The 22459-nt window shown below is 51.2% G+C and overlaps 1 pseudogene; it reads left to right on the forward strand.

Annotated features, from left to right (window-relative positions):
- Positions 1-1124: 1124 nt before the first annotated feature.
- Positions 1125-18507, forward strand: LOC105001644 (annotated as a pseudogene).
- The last annotated feature ends 3952 nt before the right edge of the window (positions 18508-22459 follow it).

Below are 22459 nucleotides of genomic sequence, written 5' to 3' on the forward strand. Positions count from 1 at the left end.
CACACACGTAATTTTTAAGTCATTGAACACCAGCCACTCTGTCGCGGTTGCATTTTCTTGAGCCTAAACTCAGAGCCTAAACTCAGTGTTCTACATAACACACCCATGTCAGCAAACGCCCAGGTCTCCTGAGAGTTTTCCCCAGAGCAAGGACTTATAGACCCTTTCTGTCTCACAGTGGCAGTGTATTTAGCCTCCTGAGTCTGCCTCTGATCTGTGATCTTTAGAGGACCAATTCTGCTAAGCAGACCATTCTCAACCTGTCCCCACGTCTTTAGTCCTCAGAACAATCTCACTGATTGCTCCTGGGTTTGTCCCACACACACTTTTCTACAGGTTACCCCTTCTCACCGGAGTCAACATGCGCTTCACCAGCATTTCTTTCTTTCCGGTCGTCGGTGTGTAGCGAGGATAAGGAAGCATCTGAGCGGAGCGCTTCTGCCTATTCATGCCACAGGACAGGACCCTCAAAGCAGGTCTGTTTCCCCAGAAGGCACACCTGTGTGAGGTGTGTGGGCCCATGTCGAGAGACGGTTTGCACTTGGTTGAACACCAGGAAATACAGCACAGGCAGAAACTGCACACGTGTGGGGCCTGTGGAAATCGATTTCATCTCGTGGAAAACCTGTATCAGCAGCACAGGTGGCATGTTGGCGAGAAACACTGCAAAAGCAGCACGAACAGAGCCTTGTTTTTGAAGAGCTGCAAATTCCAAGCGTCAGGGAAATCTTTTACCTTTAAGGAGGTCGGGAAGGACTTCCTGGGCAGCTCAGGACATCTTCAGCAACAGGCCCCTCACACAGAAGCCAAACAGCAGAGGAGAGTGTGTGGTGGCCTTCCACACTGTAAAAAGTCACTGACTGGAGAGCGTGAAAGCTTGGAGCCCCAAACACATACTTGTTCAGCACCAGAGAGTCCTCACAAGGGAAAAATCTTACAGGTGCAGTAAAAGTACTGTATCTTCAGGGAGTATTTGAGAGTTCACACTAGAGAAAAGCCTTGTGTGTGGGGGGAATGTGGAAAATCTTTTAGACAAAGCTCTGGCCTCTTTCAACGCCAGAAAGTTCACACTGGAGTAAGACCTCATGAGTGTGATGAATGTAGAAAATTATTTAGCAATCATTATGCATCAGAAAGTTCCTCCTGGTTAAAAGCCATATGATTGCAGTGAATGTGGGAAAATCTTTAGCTATAAGTCTGACCTCATAACTCACCAGAGAATTCTTACTAGAACAAAGCTTTATGAATGCATTGAATGTCGGAAATATTTTAGCCAGAGCTCTCACATCATTATACAGCAAGGAGTTCACACTGAAGAAAGGCCTTATGAGTGCAGTGAATGGGAAATTCTTTATTTCCTTCAGCCACCTGTTCCAACACCACAGCGTTCACACTTGTTTAAGATCTCATGTGATGAATGTGTACCAGCTTGTTCAACCTCTTTAAACATCAGAAAGTTCACACTGGAGAAAGGCCATATGGACGGTCCTTTAGCTGCAAATCTTACCTCATTTCACACTATAGAGTTCACACTGGGGCAAAGCCTTATGATTGTGAGCAATGTGGGAAATCATTTAGCCATAGCTTGACACTGTTTCAGCACTGGAGAATTCACACTGGAGAAAGGCCTTATGAGTGTAGCGAGTGTCAGAGCCTTCAGTGACAGTTCTAACCTCATTAAGCGTTGAAGAGGTCACACTGGAGAAAGACCTTATGGATGTAGAATATGGGAAGTCTTTTAGCCAGAGCTCTAACCTCATTAATCACCAGAAAGTTCACATTAGAGAAAGACCCTAGAGTTTAGTGAATGGAAGTCTTTTACCTTTAACCCTAGTCTGCCAAAGTACCAGAATGTTCACAAGGCATAAAGGCCGTTATATAATATTGGTCAGTCTGTTGTAGACTGAATTGTGCCCCTCAAAATTTGTACGTTCAAGCACTAACACCCAATGGAACTTTTTAGGTGTCACCTATAAGGAGATGGGTGATTAAGACAAATGAGGGCATGAGAATGGCCTCCTAGTGTGACTTGTGTCCTTATAAGAAGACCAGACACCAGGAGGTGCTTGCTTGTCTCCGTAGAGGACAAGGCCATTTAATGACACAGCAATCCTGATGGCACCTTGGCCTTAGACTTCCAGCCTCTAGAAATTTGAGAACGTACATCCCTTGAAGCCACCTAATCAGGGGTTTTGTTGTGGCAACCTGAGAAGAGACAAAGATGCAGAGAAGGTACCGCATTATATCCTGTCGACTCCGTAATGCTACAGTAGACATGGATAACTTCAAGAACATATATATAATAGTAAAGCATAGTAAATTAGGAAGTTACAAATTTTAAGAGTTTGTTTAAAAAAAAAAGCAAAACAGCTTTATTGAAGTCCAATTAGTTGTCATTCACAATAGTCATTTTTTTGTAATTCACTGAGTTAATAGATGCACAACCATTGTTTCTAGGGGAAATAACAGAATTAATTTCCTGAGAGCCTCTAGTCACAAAATTGTTGTCCACTAGTCAGTAAATAACATTGTTTTCCTGTTTTTTGTTTTTTTTTAAGCAGCTCATTTACTATATACTGTTGATTTGTTAACATTGAAATCATGGCCATCAACAGTGGTTCATGACTGAACAACTCTAACCTATCACGTATTTTCTTTACGGCACATTCTTTGTGCCTAGGAACACCAGGTGGCATGTAGGCACCAGGCTTGGAGGCCTGTTTGGACCACAAAATCACCGAGAAAAAGCATAAATGGGGTACCAAAGACATCATGGGAAGAATGCTTGTTTCCAGTATGAGAGCTGAAATGAGAAGGCAGAGCATCACTGGTGACTCAGATGTTTTTGTGTGTCTGTACATCTGTGAGGTGCCTCCCCTGTGGCTGAGTGGTACGAATTTGCCGGCGATGCAAGCAATGCGGGTTCGATCTTGGATCAGGAAGATCCCCTGGAAAAGGAAATGGCAACCCACTCCAGTATTGTTGCCTGGGAAATCCCACAGACAGAGGAGCCTGGCCGGGGAAATCCCATGGACAGAGGTGCTTGGTGGGCTACAGTTGATGGGGTTGCAAAGAGTCAGACACAGCTGAATGTCTGTGAACGAATGTAAAAATGTAAGTATTGATTTGAGGGGTTTCCACAGTTTTGGCAAGTAGGCAAGTTTACAAATATTGAATCTGTGAAAAGATGAGGACTACTAATTGTGTTACCATAAATTATGCACATGTGAAAGTGAAGTCGCTCAGTCATGTCCAACTCTTTGCGACCCCATGGACTGTAGCCTACCAGGCTCCTCTGTCCATGGGATTATTTAAAGACATACTTAGGCTGAAACTTGGAATTCACCATTTTGTGGACTCACCAAGATTTTGTGAGGATTTTGCCAGAGTCGTGGGTGTTTCATTCGGCCGAGTGCATGTGATCAGTCCTTTGTGGAAGTCACCAGACCGGGGGTGGGTTGCCAGTGTCACCGGGTTTTGGATGACAGTTGGATGAATGGAGGAAGGTTGTAATTTCTGAGGGCACAGCGAGTACAGGAAATGCAGGACTATGGGTATCTGAGATCACACCCGGTTCTCTGTGACAGCATATAGAGTGATTTGAGGCTGCCATCACTAAGGGGAATTGTGGGAGTCTGTGGTCATCCCGGCTCCTGTGGAATTTGTTAGTGATATTCTGGCTGCTGTCTGCCAAGTTGTAAGTTTTCAAATTAAGGCCAATAGACATGGTGCCCAGATCTGCTGAAACAAGGATGCCCTCGAATGGCTGTAGTGCATTTCCCTCCACACTCTTCTCACAGGTAATATCTCCTAACCTTACAACCCTTTTCATCAAAGGGAACAGGCGCAGTTCCTGCTTATCTGTTTGTAGTGAGTTTCAGTTCCCTACAAACGTGCAGAGTCATTCAAACAAGCCAGTCACGTCCTCCGGGAAGCGGGGCATCCAACCCTCTTGATCCCACAAAGACTGCATCCCAGACCGCGTGGTTGGCCACCCTCCAGAGTGCAGCCTGCTGGTGGCCTTGCGTGCCATCTCCCACATGTTAACGTGGGATCAGTAAGGGGCTGGTGATTGCGTCTGGCCACCGCCAGGTGTCACGTGTCTGGCCACATGCTGAGGGAATTGCACTGTCACCAGTGGGGTTACGGGCAAGTGACTAAAACACCAGTGCCAGGAGGGCAGTGAGACGCCAGGGGCATGGGTCGCGGTGGCCCTGGGCGCAGGGCCTGGCGCACGTCTGCTGATCTGCCTTGGGGTTACATGGCCGTGGCCACACCGCGGGGCTGTCCTGTGGAAGTCGCACTTCTCTCTCCACCCAGAGCTTAGATGCCTCCTGCTGCCAAGGGCTTTACCCAGTGAAGAGACAGGGGCACCAGGCCTGGTTTTCCTCTGTGTTGAGGAGTGTGGGAAGAGGATGGGGTCGGTGTTGGCGGGGAGGTGGAGAGTGGATCGTGGCTCCATGGGCATGTGGCTTTCGTGGGTTCGTCTGTCACGGTCATAGCAGGATGGCCTGACCTTCGAAGACGTGGCCGTGCATTTTTCCTGGGAGGAGTGAGGTCTCCTTGAGAGGCTCAGGGATGCTGGTCCTGCGATGTGATGCTGGAGAACTGGGCACTCCCACCTCCCTGGGTGAGAACCTCAGGTCCACCATGTCTCCCCCTTTCCTCAGTGGCAGCACGGTCCTCCCGTCGGCCACGAGGGAAGGCACAGGGCCTCCGCCTCATTTACTGCTCCTGGTCTGTGTGCATCTCCTATTCCCCATCTGGCCTAACAGCTGGCAGAAGTGGGTGTTGCATGGAGGCCCTGGCACGCCGGGCAGTATGTACCTGCGCTTCGGTCCGGGTGCTTTGCTCTCCTTGCGTACAGCAGGTGGGACTATTGGGACATCCTTCCAGGTTAAATCAGAGGCCAGAGTCAGGCCTAAAACCTTTCAGCAGACTTACTAGGTTCCTTAGAAGATCGGCTTAGTCTCCATGTTGGGCTCAGTTGGTTAGAGAGAAGGGCACATACACTCTGATCATCCTTCGCCATTTGTCACTTTCCCTGATCGTGGGCGAGAGGAAGCTCCCCTACTATGGAGGGACTGGCTTGCCCTCCTGGGGTAACGGAGGGTATGAAAGGTTTCAGGGAAGTGGGATTTGGGGTCAGTTGGAGGGGTCCAGAGGAGTAGGTGGCTCTGGAGAGGCTGCTGGCTCCTGAGGAGCAGGGGAGGCCGGTTTCCCCATTGAGGGTTGGGGAGCTTCGAAGGGGATCACCTTAGATGTCAGGAGTGTTTTCTGATTCCCCAGGCCTCTAATTACAAAAGCCACGTAGGGTTGGACTTGGGGAAAGGATCTTGAAGACTTGAACGTAGGGAAGAACATAGGTCCGTTTTCTCCTCTTGTGATGGTAAAGACCCCATTGCAAGGTGATACTGTAATTTAGAGACCCATTTTCAGGCCATTTCCTCACCATCCTCCCAGCTTCCATAAAGGACAGGCAGCGTTACAATAAACTTTAAGTGTTTCCTTTCTTAGCCCAACGATTTTTAAGAACTTTCAGTTCTTAAGGATACACTCCAGAGGTGTTTCTTCTGGCTTAGAAGGGGATCCTCCCATACTGAACAACCCGCTACCGGACTCTCCTAGAATGGAATCCAGCATCCGGGAAACGTTTACCAGGAGGCTCTGACCTGAAGGGGTCAGAGCACTGTCTGAATTCCCTCTGAACCTAATGGGTTTTACATTTTCTTTGTTCCTGGTTGCACTTGGCCTTTGATGCTGCGGGAGGGTTTTCTGTAGCCGCAGCGAGCGCAGGCTTCTCACTGTGGTGTGCAGGCTTCTCGTTGCAGTGCCTTCTCTTTTGGGGGCTCACAGGCACCGGGGTGCGTGGCTTCTGTAGTTGAGGCACACGGGCTTAGTTGCTCCGCAGCACGTGGAATCTACTTGGACCAGAGATCGAACCTGTGTCTTCTGCTTTGGCTGGTGGATTCTTAACCACCAGACCACCTGGGAAGTCCCCCCAGTGGGATTTTGAGCATCCTCTACTCTCCCGTTGTCTAACCTGATGTCTCTGGTTGACCCAGGCCTTTCACTGGTCCCCAGTGGGTGGGGACAGGGACGTTTGCACACTGCCAGGGCATTGCCAGGACTCTCCCTGAGGAGGCTCTGTTGTGTATAAAGGGTAGAGCCAACAGCAAGTTTCCCTACCCTGGGGTGTATTCCTCGCGACTGAGCATCTATAAAGATTATAACGTGGGCTTCTGGGCAGCGGCCAGCCCAGGAGACTGGAGTGAAAGGCATTCAACGGATGCAGAGAGGAACCCCTGGAGCAAGTAGAGTTGGGCACTGTGGAAGGCAGCGTGGGGTTCAAGACCCGAGGGCCAGGAGATGAAGGTGTTCCTTAGACTTCTTGGACACTGTGTGAGGTGAGAGACGAGGCAGCAGGAGACACCCGGAGTCCTCTCCCTGCGGCGGCTGTGATAAAACGGGACAGCCTCACGATTGCTTCTGACACAAGCAACGGCAGGAGACGCCCGGAGTCCTCTCCCTGCGCGGCGGCTGTGATAAAATGGGACAGCCTCGTGATTCCTTCTGACACAAGCAACGGCAAGTTCGGACAGTTTCCCAGGCAGTGTAACCCTCCAAATGAACCTAATTAGTTTAGGGTCTCTCTTTGAGATGCTCCAGGGCCCTTTGAAGCACCCCAAAGTCAACTGGAGTTCAGAAGAACTTTAAATAGAACCTGATATTTGGGAAGTCTGTCCAATGTTCTTTTAAAAGTTTTGAAACACCCGGTCAGAGAGAATCATACCCAAAAGATTGAAAGCAGGGCCTGGAACAGATGTGGGTACATGTCCACACTCTGAGCATCGTGAATCAGAACAACCAAGCGGTGGAAGCCACCTGAGCGTTCACCGATGGATGAGTGGATGGACCATGTGTGGTCTGCACACAAAGGAGTGCCATTTAGCCTTCACAGGTAAGGAAATGCTGGTGCTTGCTATAGCACATACCAACCTCAAAGGCATGATCAGTGAAATAGCCCTGTCACAAGAGGACAAACGTGGTAAGTTTCCATGTACAGGAGGCATCCAGAGACGTGCAGCTCAAAGGCCCAAAGGAGACTGAGGGGGATTTGTGTTCAGAGAACAGCGTTTCAACAGTGAAAATGGGAAAGATCTGGATGTGGGTGCTGAGGATGTTTATACAACAGCATGCGTGTGGCTTATACCACAGGACTGTGTACATAAAATGGTTCAGATGGTAAGTGCGATGTCTGTTTAGTCACAAACAGTTAATGAAGCACTGATGCCTGTTACCGTAAGAAAGGGCCACCCAGAGCCCGCTCATCGGGTGCACTTTCAGTCCATCAAGGCTGTGACAAGGAGGGAAAGTATCTGTCTGTGGTCCCAGAGAAAGAAACACAGATCAGAATGGGAAAGACATTTCTCTAGAATTGGGGCAACTGGTGGAAGTGGACGTGGCCTTGTGGATTGGATTATAATGTAGAAACCAAAATAATGTCCTCACTTGGAGGTCACGTGCCACTTCCCTGGCAGAGGGTTTCTGCTTTGTGTAAAACAGGGCTGAATTCTGTGTGAGATGCAAATGGGAGCCCATTCTACTGCTGTGGACAATTTTCTAGAGTTCAGAAGTTACGTACATTTCTTTTCAAAACAATCACGTCAACGAAGAGCCAGAAATTAGAGAAGACGTCAAAACTTGTTTCAGAGGCCAAGCCCCACCCAGGCCGCTCCCCCAGAGTGGTACGCGGTTTACGACTGTAGGACGGCGTGGGTTCGAAGGGCGTGGCGTGTCTTGGTGTTCTGGATGACCTGGCTGTTGCAGAAACAGTGGTGTGCTAATTGTAGGTTTCCGTGTGCAACTACCAAAAGCACCAATAGTATGTGAAGCTTCATGATACAAAAATCAGTACACAAATACCAGTTGTGTTCCTACACACTAATTAGCATCAGAGAGAAAGAAAACCATCTCACAGTAAGGTCAAGAGGACATAAGGCCTGGGAATAAATGTAACCCAAGAAGTAAATAAATGACTTGCCCGGAGAGGACCTCTCCTGCTGGCTTGGGGAGGTCGGCTCGCATCCGATGGGAGTGTCCAGGCCGTGTGGGCCTCGCTGCTCACTTTGGGCTGGTCGGTTCTGATGCAGACTCTGGCTTTTGTGAATTGCCCAAGGCGGGTGGTGGCAGGGCTGAGGAGAGCTGGCAAACCACCCTCCTCGTGACCTAAAGCTCCGTGCCCTGAGGGGCGGCCCCCTGCAGCACCACTGCACGCCATGTGGTCTTACTGAGCAAGGCTCCCCTTCTGGGGCCTGGCATGTTGGAGGGGGAGGGTGGGCACCACGTGAGCAGCCCCACTTGGGGGTCAAGTCTCTCCTGAGCTTTCCTGGGGAACTACCCTCCGTCACGGGGAGGGGAGACGTTCCGAGACCCTTGAGGAAAGGAGGGGTCGCCAGGAAGCTGGAGGAAGCCCCCGCCGCCACCCGCACCGCGCCTCCTGTTGCACAGCCTGCCCCGTCCTAGCCTCACGCAGCGCGCACTGGGGCCGCTGAGCCTCCTAGAAGGTCCCGAGAGTGAGGGTGGCCACTCGGGAAGTGCGTCTCAGGTTTTGTGGACTGAGCCCTGTGCCCCAGTTCTGCTCAAGAGCCACGGGAACGAGCTGTCTGCCCTGGTGCCTGCGCTCCCCCTGACACTCAGCAAGAACTCAGGGGCGCCCGCAGCACTGTCTGCAGGCGGTCGCCATCTGTGGCCGCCTCCCCCGGCCCCAGAGGCAGCATCACCCCACCTTGCCTCACCTTTCTCTCCCAGGGGGAACCTCCCAGAAGGTCCCGAGGAAACCTAGCCACCCTCTGCGTGGACAAAGCCCTGCATTTTCCCGAAGCCAAAGCACCGGCGGTCCTGAGGAGACCTAATGCCCGTCAGCTGTGCCCTGGGCCAAGCCTGCGGCCTGAAGACACGGTCGGCCCTGGGAAGAAGCAGCTTGTCGCCCTCTGCGGGCCAACTGGGAGAATGCAGGCCACGCCCGCTCCCACTGCAGAGCGGCCGGGGTCTTTCCTGCCCGTCGTGCTCGAGGCACAACACTCTGGAAATAAACGGGTCGAGGCCACTATCCCAGGACTTGTGCAACCTAACTACAGGGTAATTAGGAACCACAAAAGGAATGTAGGAACAGACTTTACAGCTCAAACCAAAAGACACTCCAAGTTGTCTAAAGGCAAATTTAAAATATAAAACTTTTTAAATTATAGAAGAAAATCGACATGGCTGTGGCTTTTGTCATGTAGACCACAAGCTTTTATTTCTAACACATCACATGAAAATCCACAGAAAAGGGGAAAAAATAGCAAACTTTATAAAACTGAAAATTGTACTGGTGAAATCACTTATCCAGAAAGTCAAAACCCAGGCCAGAAATGAAGAAAAAATATTTGCAAACTACACGTGATAAAGAACTTGTACTTGCATAATATAAAGTGCTATGAAACAAGCAGCTACGTTAAAAAATGGGTACCAGGAGCTTATTTAACTAAATGCTGGGCTGGATGAAACTCAAGCCGGAATCAAGATTGCCAGAATAAAATTATCTCATACGCAGATGACACCACCCTTATGGCAGAAAGCAGAGAGAAACTGAAGAGCCTCTTGATGAAGGTAGAAGAGGAGAGTGAAAATGCTGGCTTAAAAACTCAGCATTCAGAAAGCTAAGATCATGTCATCCGATCCCATCACTTCATGGCAAACAGATGGGGAAACAGTGGAAACATTGACAGACTTGTTTTCTTGGGCTCCAAAATCACTGTGGACGGTGACTGCAGCCAGGAAATTAAAAGATGCTTGTTCCTTGGAAGAAAAGCTATGACCAACCTAGACAATATATTAAAAAGCAGAGACATCTGCTGACAAAGGTCGGTATAGTCAAAGCTGTGGTTTTTCCAGTAGTCATGTATGGATGTGAGAGTTGGACCACAAGGAAGCCTGAATTGATGCTTTCAAACTGTGGTGCTGAAGAAGACTCTTGAGTCCCGTGGACTGCAAGGAGATCCAATCAGTCCATCCTAAAGGAGATCAGTCCTGGCTGTTCATTGGAAAGACTGATGCTGAAGCTGAAGCTCCAATATTTAGGCCACCTGATTCGAATGAAGAACTGACTCCCTGGAAAAGATCCTGATGCTGGGGAAGATTGAAGGCAGGAGGAGAAGGGGACGACAGAGGATGAGATGGTTGGATGGCATCACTGATCAATGGACATGAGTTTGAGCAAACTCTAGGAGATGGTGATGGACAGGGAGGCCTGGCGTGATGCAGTCCAGGGGGTCGCAGAGTCGGACACGACTGAGCGACTGAACAGCAGCCAGTGCCTCCACCATCGCCTCCTCTGGGCCACCTTGCTCTAGATGTGCCCAGGTGGCTTCGGGAGCCCAGTGTCTCCCGGCTCTCACCTCACCCCACCCCAGCGCTGCCCAGGGCTGTTCGTCAGAAACTGTGCTGGTCACAAAGAGAAGATGCTCCTTCCCCATGGCCCTCCCAGGGCAAGGGGCACTTTTAAACAGGCACTTCCAGGATGGGAAGCCACCTGGGCAGAAGCCTTCCAGAACCTGAGACTCGCCTGGGCAGCCCATGGAGTTTATCTGGCCTCCCCCAACCAGGCCTCCACATCTCCCCTCCTCTCCCTCACTCCTGGGCTCCTCTCCTGGGGAGAGTTCTTTTCTTTTTTTAAGATTCATTCATTTATTTTACTTTTGGCTGTGGTAGGACTTTATCACTGCACACGAGCCTCCTCTCTGGTTGTCGGGAGTGGGGGCTCCTCCTCGCCAAGGTCAGTGGGCTTCCCGTCGTTGTCAGGAGTGGGGGCTCCTCCTCGCCAAGGTCAGTGGGCTTCGCGTTGTGGCGCCTTCTCTTGCCTGGAGCTCAGGCTCCAGATGGGCCAACTTCAGTAGTTGCAGTGCGTGGGTCCCAGCGCACAGGCTCAGCGGCTGGGGCGCAGCCTCACTCTCTCTGAGGCATGTGGGATCGTCCTGGCCAGAGATCACCAGAGATCGAACTGGTGTCCCATGCTTTGCAAGGTGGATTAATAACCACTGGACCACCAGGAACGCATGACAGGTCTTCTTGAAATTGTTTCCCACTTGTAGGCCAGTTAACATACTTAGCAGACAGACCAGAGCTGCAGCCCCACATCCATCCTGACCTTCAGGACACAGCTGGTCCATGGACCTGGGACAGCAGGGCCCGTTTTCTGTAAATGAGCCCCTGGTGGGCGAGGATCGGCTGACCCGGGCAGTGTGACCCAGCTGGCCAGCCCTTCCCAGGTGTGCCTGCTTGAGGCCCTGGTTCCAGGCAGGAGGGCGCCTGCAGCGGTACCAGACATCACCTTCTCTGCCATCAGAGGCCGCAGGGCTGAGCTGGCGAGAGGGAATGAGGGGCCGTGGCGTGTCAGGGGGTTGCCTGCACGGGGCTCTGCTGGGCCTTCTGCAGGAGTTGCTAGGCTGCCACTTGATAAGGAAGAGGTTGTGTTGCTGGTACCTGCTGTTGGAAGTCTTCTCAGGCAGAGGTGAGGAAGCAAAAACACAGGCAGTGGGAGCAGGGCAGAGGAGTAACTCAGGTAAGAGGATGGAAAGCTTCCAGAAGAGCCCCTGGGGTCAGCACCATCCTGCCTGGCCTGCACAGCCAACTCGGCAAGCGTGCTGCCGCTGGGGTGGTTCCAGGCCCCTTCCTCCAGCCTCTGAGGTCTTTGCTCACATTCAGGTGTCTTAGCTGGGAAGGCTGGAGGAGGCTCAGGAGCCACCAGCCTGGGGGTCAACCAGCGTTTACTTAGAGATGCCTCCATGGGGTCCCCCAGCTTCGCACTGCAGACCCTCCTTGGCAGTGGGGTGGGAGGGCAGCAGGGCTGCTGGCTGCGTCAGTCCTCACCCTTGGCCACGTTCAGAGCTGTCCGTCCGTGTAGCGGGCGTCCTGATGGATTTTCACCTGTGTAACCGGTGGGTTGTTAATTAGCAACGTGAACGATGACATTAAATGTCCTCTTCAGTCGGCTGAGATGTTACACCACGTGTACCAGTGTGAGAACCTGGGGAGGCCTGTGCAGCCCGTACCCCTAGGGACAGGCTTCAGACTTGACCCCTCAGCATTCTGACATCCAGACACTGCTTCAGGATTTGGGGGGATCCCAGTGCTGACTCCAAGGGTTCTGTAATCCACCCTCCATCTTCCTTTCCTGAGACCCACACTTCTAGGATCCTACAGAGCAGGGTCTGCTCTATGGCTTCTCTAACAAATGATCACAAGCTGGGTGGGTTAAAACAACAGGAGTTTATCCTTCCTCAGTCCTGGAGACCAGACACCTGAGATCAAGGTGGAGCAGGGTTGAGGTCCCTCCAGAGGCTCCAGGATGGGATCCTTCCTGCCTTTTCCAGCTTCAGGGGCTCCAGGGGTCCCTGGGCTTGTGGCCCCTCCCTCCCGTCTCTGCCTCTGTCTTCACATGGCTTCTGTCTTTCCTCATTTGTCTCATAAGGAACTGGTCAGTTGGATTGAGGGCCACCTTAACCGGAGATGACCTCACCTTGAGATCTGTAGATGTACTACAGAGACGTTTCCCCAGACAACGGCCCTGTTTTATGTGTTCTGGGGGGACTCAGCTTTGGGGGCCACAATTCAGCCCATTATCCATGTGTAAAATAACCCTCATTTTAGGAGATCACCGCAGCCCCATATAGACCAGCACAGACAGCAGTCATGTGAGTGGGCATCTGGGGAGAATGAGGACCTGGGAAATACCAAGGCCTGGCTTCATCAGACGTGATATCTCCCACCGTGGGGCCCGTGAGAACAGCCACCCCATCCTGTCCGTGGAAAGGAGCCCGGTGTCGAGTCCAGCAGGGCTTACCTTGCAAAGCTGGCTCTCCTAGGTGGCACGATCGAAACCACCAGGTAGCCACTGGCTTATGATCACGAGGGCAGAGGCTCTCCCCTCGTGTGTCTGCCCTTCCCATTCCCACAGTGAGGAGCCTGGCTCCCACCATCTGCCCTCTGTGTGTCGCTTCTTTCCGGATTACATGTGCACAGGTTTCGGTGCTCTTAGCTACCGCGCTCTGGAAAGAACCCTGTAAAATAAAGCCCACTGTCTATGAAAGATCCATTTTGCCTTTAGTCTATAGATTCTGTTCAAGAGGTCTATTTTGAGTCCAAATCCTTTATCAGACACAAGTTTTGCAAACATTTTTCTCCCCGTTTGTAGCTTATCTTTTGATTTCCTGAATAAGGTCTTTCAGAGTAGACATCTTTAATTTTTAAAGTCCACAATATTTTTTGTGGACTGACTTTTTGTGTGCTAAACCCAAGATCATGTCGATTTTCTGTGTTTATGTCTTTAAATTAATTGTTCCTTGACTATTTTGGAGAAGTTTTGGGATCCTTGGCTCTGTTTCAGTTTGAATTTCCACACTTTAATGGACCTAGTAGAACTGCCCTCAGGGGTGTGGGGTCCCCACTCAGCTGTGAGGGCAGCTCGGTCTGCACTTGCTTAATGGCTGGCAGGGAACGCACAGCTCCCCTCCCTGACCCACCAGGGCATTGAACCTCCGCCCGTGCACCTGGCTCCCTCTGTCAGTGGACAGAAGCCTGGTCTCCTTCGTACCTGCTGGGGCTTTGGCTTCTGGAACACTCGTGGCTGAGTCCATGCTGAAAGCCTGGGACCTTTGGGACAACATGGGGTCAAGTCCACACTAATGGGAGTCTGGTCTCCTCAGGACCCTCTGGGGCTTTGGCTTTGGGACATTGTGGGATTCAGTTCAGGCTGATAGGAGTCTTGTTTCCTCAGGACCTGCTGGGGCTTCAGCTTTGGGACATTGTGGGGTTCAGTTCAGGAAGACAGGGAGTCTGGTCTCCTCAGGACCTGCTCAGGTTTTGGCTTTGGCACATTGTGGGGTCCAGTTCATGGTGACAGGAGCCTGGCCCTTCAGGACCCACTGGGGCTTCAGCTTTGGGACATTGTGGGGTTCAGTTCATGGTGACAGGAGCCTGGCCCTTCAGAACCCATTTGGGGCTTCAGCTTTGGGACATTGTGGGGTTCAGTGAAGGCTGATGGGAGTCTGGTCTCCTCAGGATTTGCAGAGAAGAGGTGCCATTGAAAGAGAAGGTGAGGAAATTGCGGAGAGAGTTTCTGTGTGTGGCTGATGCTGAGTGTGTCTGTCTTCAGAGAACTCAGGACTGGAAAAGTTTGATGTGGAAAGTTGTGGGTTTTTAGTTTTTGTCTGTAGTATAGGATGGTGACTACCCTGGTGGCTCAGACGGTAAAGCGTCTGTCTACAATGTGGGAGCCCTGGGTTGGGAAGATCCCCTGGAGAAGGAAATGGCAACCCACTCCAGTACTATTGCCTGGAAAATCCCATGGACAGAGGAGCCTGGTAGGCTACAGTCTATGGGGTCGCAAAGAGTCGGACACGACTGAGCGACCTCACTTCACTTTCACTGCGGGACGGTGTCCAGTGTTGTGTGTGGTGTCCATCCCCCAGCACTGTTTATTGAGAGGACTGGCCCTTCCCCAGTGTATTTACTTAGGTCCTCTCTTGTGAACTGACTGACCATGGGCCTGTAGGTTTATTTCTGGGCTCTCGTCTCTGCCTGTTTCTGTGTCAATTCCACACGTCTTGTGGTGTCATTAGCTGCTTAATGTGGGTTGAAGTCAAGGGGAAAGATGCCACCAGCCTCTTCTCATTTCTCAGCGTCACTTTGGCTCTTCCGGGTCCTTTGTGGCTCCATGCAAATGTTAAGATTGTTTCTGTGGGAAATATCACTGAAATACTGGTAGTCATTGCATGTGTATGTGGCTTTGGGTAGAATAGATATTTTAACAACATTTTCACTCATGAGCATGGGATAGCGTGCCATTTTTTTGTGTCTGCTCAGTTTCTTTGGTCAATGTCTTAGCATTTTCAGTGTGTGGCCCTTTTAAGTCCCTGGTTAAATTTATTCCTAGTTGTTTGGGGGATACAATTGTAAATTTTTTTTTTTAGTTTCTCTTTCTGATACTTCATTATTAGTGTAGAGAATGACAAATGATCCTGCAGTTTTACTGAACTCATTTTTTAGTTCTGGCATTTTTTGGTGGTACTATGTGGAAAACTAGAATTCAGAAATCCCACAGTTTCAGCTACAGGGTCATCCTCAGCACCCAAGACATGGCTACTAATATACTCTTCCCATGGTGCCTTTTTATACTATGCGGACTTCTACAAGGGCAATTAGCATCACTACTTTGGGTGAATTTGAATTGGGTAAGTAAGTCTTGGCCTCTATTAGCAGTGTTTGATGTCATCTCTGGTTTTCTGGCATGTTACTGACATGTATTGAAAAGTAATTTATTTTCTAGTCAATTTCAAATATTTAAACTTTAAATAGCAGTACAAAGTTTGCTACACTCATACCAGGCACTACAGTGTGTTTTACCCAAAACAGGGCCTCTCTCCCTGCACATAACTCCAAAATGAGGGATAATTATGCTTTCCACATTGCAATCCTATCCACAAGACCACTTCAACTTTCGCCAGGTGCCCCCAACTTTGTGCAAAGGCCTTTCTCCATTCTAATGCAATTTTCTTTTCTGGAACCATCCCTGGGGTTTTCCTCACGTTAAAAGTCTTCATGGATTTAAAGTGTACAAGATGCATATGGTCTGGGTGGCTTTTCTGTAGGGCTTTTTCACTGAGGATAATTTCAGTGTGTTCCCTTGCACCATGTAGCAAGAGCTTTTCATTGTGATTAAGACATACAACATTTATCATTTGAATCATATGAACTATACACTTCTATACCATTAATTACATTCACATTGTTGTAAAAATATTATTGCCATTCATCTCTAGAATCTTTTCATTTTCCTGAAGTGAAACTGTAACCATTAAACAAACACTCAGCACCCTCAATCCCTGGCAACCTAGAATGAGGCTTATCTGGATGTCTCATACTAGTGGAACGATAACCTTTGTCTTTTTGTGTCTGGTTTGTTTCAATTAGGATATTGACTTCCAGGTTTATCCACATGGAAGCCTGTGTGAGAATTACTTTAAAGGTTGAATTGTGTTCTATTTTGTTCATTACTACATTATGTTTATCCATTCATCTGCTGAAGGACACATGTTTTGATTTCACCTTTTGGCTGCTGTGAATATGGGGTACAAATACCTGTTCCAGTCCTTGCTTTTAAATATTTGCGGGCACAGCCTGGAGTGGAATTGAGGGATTCTTCCATCCAAGTACTAACCAGGTCAGACCCTGCTTAGCTTAAGAGGTCAGTCGAGATCAGGTGTGATCAGGGTGGCATGGCCGTAGGCAAATCCAGGCGTTATACGTTAACTTCATGTTTCAGTGTTTGAGGACCCCACCCACTGATGTCCACAGATTCTGCTCCTTATATGGTAAAATAACACACCTAACGGATCTACCCTACTTTCCTTATCCCATAACCCAATGATGGGCGTTTTGATTCTTCTTTCAGAGGGGCATCGAGAGCAGCGCTGCTGTGAGTGTTGGTATACAAGTTTTATTTCAACAGTTATTTAAAATTCTTTGGGTATATATGTAAGATCAGACTTTTTGAAACTGATGATAACTGCATTTTTATATTTTTTATAAGATGCCAAAGTTTTACGTAAGTAGATTGAGCCATATCACATTTTGACAACTAACATTTAAAAGTTCCAATTTCTATACATTGTTGCCAAAAATTACCTTTATTTTTAATATAACAATTTTAAAGTATGTGAAGGTTGTGGTTTTAAGTTCCATACTGATGGAGACTCCTGTTATAGTCAGGTCTGAGAGACGAACAGAATCAGGTCAGAATGAGGACCAGAGCTGGGAATCAGTGAGGAGCAGAGCCGGGCCATACCTACGAGTGGAGCAGGGCCTCAGGGAAGAACAGCTGGGCCTCTGTGAGGAGCGGAGACTTGCCTCAGAGAAGCAGAGTCAGGCTTCAAGGAGGAGAGCGGAACCTCAGTGAGAAGTGAGCCAGGCCTCAGTGTGGAGTGGGGCGGAGCAGGGCCTCAGAGTAGCAAAGTCTGGACTCAGAGGGGCAGAGCCGAACCTCAGTGAGAAGCAAGCCAGGCCTCAGAGAAGCAAAGTTGGGCCTAAGCGAGGAGCAGAGCGAGGACTCAGTGAAGGCCGGAGGCGAGCCTTAGGACCAGACTGGGCCTCGGTGAGGAGCAGAGCCGGGCCTCATTGTGGAGCGGAGCCGGGCTGAAGACAGGCAAAGTCAGGCCTCAGGGAGGAGCAGAGCTGAGCCTCTGTAACGTGTGACTTGGGCCTCAGGGAGGACCAGAGCCGAACCTTCCTGAGTAGCGGAGACGGGACTCGGTGAAGCAGTCAGGCCTCAGGGAGAAGCAGTTGAAAGGTAGTGAGAAGCGAGCCTGGCCTCTGTGAGGCCCGGGCCTCAGTGCTGAGGGAGGTGGGTCCCAGTGAGGAGCGGATAGGAGCCTCGGTGGAGAGCGGAGCCGGTTTGCAGTCCCTAGAGGAGCCAGGCCTCAGGGAAGTAAATTCAGGCCTCAGGGAGGAGGAGAACAGAACCTCAGTGAGAAGTGAGCCAGGTTCTGTGTGGACCGAAGCCTGGCCTCCCTGGGGACAAGAGCCGACCCTCAGTGAGGAGTGGAGCCGGGCTTCGCTGAGGACCATAGCCGGGCCCCAGTGCAGGGCAGAGAGGAGCCGGTCTCACTGAGCACTGGAGCCATCCTCTGTGTGGAGTGGAGCAGGCCTCAGTGCAGAATGGAGCCTTGCCTCAGAGAAGCAAAGTCTGGCATCGAGGAGGACCAGAGCTGGGCCTCAGAGAAGCAAAGTCAGGTCTCGGGGAGGATCAGAGGTGAACCGTGGTGAGAAGTGAGCCAGGCCTCAGTGAGGAGAGGAGCTGGGCCTTGTTGAGGACCAGAGCCAGTGTTAGGGCTCTCAAGGGGCTCATAGCTGTAGTTAAAATATGGCCCATGGTGGTGACCTGACACAAGGGGTGAAATCGCGGTGGCCACATTGCCCTGACGGCTTCCTGTTTTTTCCTTAAGGCGATACCCTGTTTTTCCCTGCTGGTGCCAGTTTCTCAAGACTACATGACCACCCGACCATGAGACCCCTTTGACTATGTGACCACAGGACTCCAGCTGTGGGCTAAGGATAAACCCCTCTGGGGCACAATTTCCCATCGATACGGTATAAGAAGGGTTGGCTGTAACAAGAGAGCACTGGTTTCTCTCTAAAACCACTTTCTTTCTTCCTATAATAAATATTTCTCTGCCTGACTGTCCGGCTCACTCTCTTTTTCTCCATGCTCGCCTTACAGCCAGGACTCAGAGTAGCAAAGTCAGGCCTCAGGAAGACAATGGAACCTCAGTGAGAAGCGAGCCAGAACTCATTGAGGTTGTAGCCATGCCCCGGTGTGGAGTGGAGCCTGGCCTCAGTGAGGTCCAGAGCCGGGACTCAGAGCAGTTCAGTCAATCCTCAGGAAGAGGGAGAAGAGAACCTCAGTGAGAAGCAAGCTGGGCTCAGTGAGAACCCTAGCCAGACCCCAGTGTGGGTGGAGCCAGTCCTCAGTCAGAGAGAAGCTGGGTCTCACTGAGGAACAGAGCCAGACCTCAGAGAGGACCCGAGTCCAGTCTCTATGTGGAGTGTAGCTGGGCCTCAGTGTAGAATGGAGTCTTGCCTCAGAGAACCAAATTCCGTCCTCAAGGAGGACCAGAGCTGGGCCTGAGTGAAGAGTGGAGGTGAACCTTCACTCTCAGTGAAGGAACGCTGGGCTTCAGTGAGGAGGGTAGCTGAACCACAGTGAGGCCCAGAGCAGGACTCAGTGCTGGAGCTGAATCTCAGTGAGGGGCAGAGCAGGGACTCAGGACTGGAGCCAGGCCCCTGTGCGGAGCAGAGCCAGGCCTTCCTGAGGAGTGGCGCTGGCCCCAAGTGAGGAGGGGAGCCTGGCCTCAGAGTAGCAGTCAGGCCTCACGGAGGTGAACCAAACCTCAGTTAGAAGCAAGCCAAATCTCTGTGAGGACCAGAGCCGGGGCTCACTAAGGACCTGAGCGTGGACTGGAGCTGTGCTTCACTGAGGACGATACCGTGGCCTCACCGAGAACCACAGCCAGGCCCATTGCAGGGCGGAGCTGTGCGGCGGTGCTGAGCGGAGCCAGGCCTCAGTGCAGGAGGAGCTGGGTCTCACTGGGGACTGGAGCCGAGCCTCACGGAGGAGCGGAGCCTGGCCTCAGTGAGGACCCTACCCGGGCCCCAGAGCACATCACAGGACCGGAGTGGAACCTCAGTGAGGACGGGAGACAGGCCTCATTGTGGACCGGAGCTGGTTCTCAGTGGAGAGCAGAGCCAGGCCTCAGAGGAGCAAAGTCATGCCTCAAGGAGGAGCAGAGCTGAACTTCAGTGAGAAGAGAGCCTGGCCTCTGTGGGGACCGTAACCAGGCCCGTGTGGAGCAGAGCTGTCCTCACCAAGGAGGGAGCCGGACCTCAGGGAGAAAGGGCGGCACACGTGATTGTGCAGTGGGGCCAGGCCTCACCGAGGACCACAGCCAGGCCCAGTGAGGGGCAGAGCCTTGCCGGGTCTCAGTGCGGAGAGGACCTGGAGTGCTGAGCTGAGCCGAGACTCAGGCAGGGGTGCAGCTGGACTTCAGTGAGGAGCAGAGCCAGCTCTCAGCGTTGAGGTCCGGAGCCAGGCCTCTGTGTGGACTCAGAGTAGCAAAGTCAGGCCTGAGAGAGGTGGAGAATGGAGCGTCAGTGAGAAGTGAGCTGGGCCTCACTGATCACCAGATCTGGACCCCCGTGTGGCATGGAACCAGGCCTCAGTGCGGGGCCCCACTGAAGACTGGAGTTAGGCCTAGTGGGGAGCAGAGCCACGTCTTAGTGTGAAGCAGACCCGCGCCTCAGTGAGCTCTGGGGCTGCGCCTCTGTGCAGACCGGAGCCGGGACTCAGAATAGCAAAGTCAAGCCTCAGGGACGAGAAGGGAACTTCAGTGAGAAGCGAGCCGGGCTCTGTGAGGAGCAGAGGAGGACGGAGCCTCAGGTTTTTCTCCCAAGGGCCCCTCCCAGCAGGTCCTGAGGAAATCTAGTTACTAGTTATCCTCCACATGTATACAGCCCCGCATTTCCCCGAAGCTAAAAACTGGCCTGCCCTGTGGAGACCTAATGCCTGTCTACAGCGCTCAGGGCCAAGCCTGTGGCCTGAACACACAGGTCCCGCCCTGGGAAGGGAAGGGGCTTGTCGCCCTCTGCGGGCAACTGGGAGAATGCAGGCCGCACCCACTCCCACTGCGGAGCAGGCCGAGGTCTCTCCTGCCAGTCCTGCTCAAAGCACTACACTATGGAAATTCAAATGCGTGGAAGCCAGGATCCCAGCACTTCTACAACCCCAACTTCAGGACAATGAGCAAACACGTGGCCCAAAACCTATCTAGGAACACACTTCAGGGCTCACACCAAAAGGCATCCAGGTTGTCCCCAGGCGATTTTAAAATCTACATCACTAAAGAAAAATTTGGACAGGATGCCCCGGAGGAAGATCGATAGAGCCACAGGTCAGGTAGATCATGAGTTCTGGTTGGGAACACACACGTAATTTATTACACACACAGAAAGTCCTGCATGGTGAAAAACCTCCTTCCAAAGACTAAGAGCTAAGCCACAAAGTGGGGAAAATATGTATTCCCCATCACACCAGATGAATTTTCACTCACATTAGGCTAAGAACCAGAAAGAAACAACTATATTCAAAATGAGTACTGATCTGAAGAGAGCCCTCTCCTCAAAAGATAAAAAGGTAACAAGAAAGTGGACAGCAATATGACCCACATGGCATTAGCCAAGGGAATGGCAAATTACAAAAGAAGACAGCGTTACACACCACTTACAAGTGCCACCTCCTCGGGAAGGTCAATTCGGATTACTGGAGCACGAGAGGGAGCAGGAACTCTACTTTCTCAGGTCTGGGACACCTGTAAAGGGTCCTCCAGTCAACCACAGGCAGCCTTTTCAAAGCCAAACAAGTCTCACCCCTGCAGACCAGCCGTCAGGCCAACAAGCATTCACACAACTGTATTCCCAATCGGTGTCCAAAGAAAAACAAGAGAGCTCTTTTGCGTGGAGGCTCTGCTGCTGCTGCTGCTAAGCGCTTCAGTCGTGTCTGACTCTGTGTGACCCCATAGATGGCAGCCCACCAGGCTCCCCCGTCCCTGGGATTCTCCAGGCAAGAACACTGGAGTGGGTTGCCATTTCCTTCTCCAATGCATGAAAGTGAAAAGTGAAAGGGAAGTCGCTTAGTCATGTCCAACTCGTAGAGACCCCATGGACTGCAGCCTACCAGGCTCCTCCGTCCATGGGATTTTCCAGGCAAGAGTACTGGAGTGGGGTGCCGTTGCCTTCTCCGGCCTGGAGGCTCTACTCCTCCTCTAAACCTTAAAAAAATTGAGGAGGTCCTCAGTGTATGCACATCAGTCGGGCATGGGATGAGAGTACACGCACTGAAGGAAAGCAGAAAATGACACCCCACAATATGAAACTACAACACAGTCCACTCCTCTAAAGCAACTGGGGAAAAAAGTCACATTTGAAGGCTGACGCCTTGAAATTTCAAATATGCATCCCACACCCACAAGAATAAAACACCATGATATTGGCATGAAATGTACCTTTTGAAGATGATTGGAATTGAAAGGATATTCCAGGAATATACTCATGGGTCGAAAAAGAGGCATCAAGGCACTCGAGGAAGCGACAGACATGTGGTCCATTCTTTTAACAGCAAACTGGAGAGACCTGCTCCATTAAAGCGCCATCACTCTAAGATGAAACCCAGAAAGCGAAACACCACAACCCACCCCCCGCCAAAAAAAAAAAAAAAAACAAACCCAAAACACACCTCCTTCCGCACCACACACAAAGCTAACTCAAAGTCAGAACTTTCTCCCCTAGCGTTCCTGTGCTGGTTGTGGGCATTTGGACCTCCTCCCTTCTCCTGCCGGCAGCCCCCAGCCAGCAGCATCTCCCCACAGTTTCCTCAAGTTTTCCTCCCAGGGAGGCGCCTCCCAGCAGGTCCTGAGGAAGCTTAGCTGCCTTCCCAAAGGGCAGAATCCTGCATTTTCCCAAAGCCAAAGCACTGGCCTGCCCCGAGGAGACCTAATGCCTGTCAGCTGTGCCCTGGACCAAGCCTGCGGCCCAAACACGCGGGTCCCGCCCTGGGAAGAGGGGCGGCTTGTCGCCCCCTGCCGGCCAACTGGGAGAATGCAGGCCGCACCCGCTCCCACGCAGAGCAGGCCGAGTCGTCTTAGATGATGGATCTATGGCAGTGAAAGGACCGTCACCCTAAGAAAAAACCTGGAAAACGGAATATCACAACTGTGAAAACCAAAACCAGAACAGGGCTCCTTCCACGCCATGCACAGGACTAACTCCAAGTCAGAATTTTCCTCCCCCAGCTCTTCCTCTGCTGGGT

The sequence above is a fragment of the Bison bison genome, unplaced genomic scaffold (genome assembly GCF_000754665.1).
Source record: "Bison bison bison isolate TAMUID 2011002044 unplaced genomic scaffold, Bison_UMD1.0 scf7180017864383, whole genome shotgun sequence".
Taxonomy (NCBI): domain Eukaryota; kingdom Metazoa; phylum Chordata; class Mammalia; order Artiodactyla; family Bovidae; genus Bison; species Bison bison.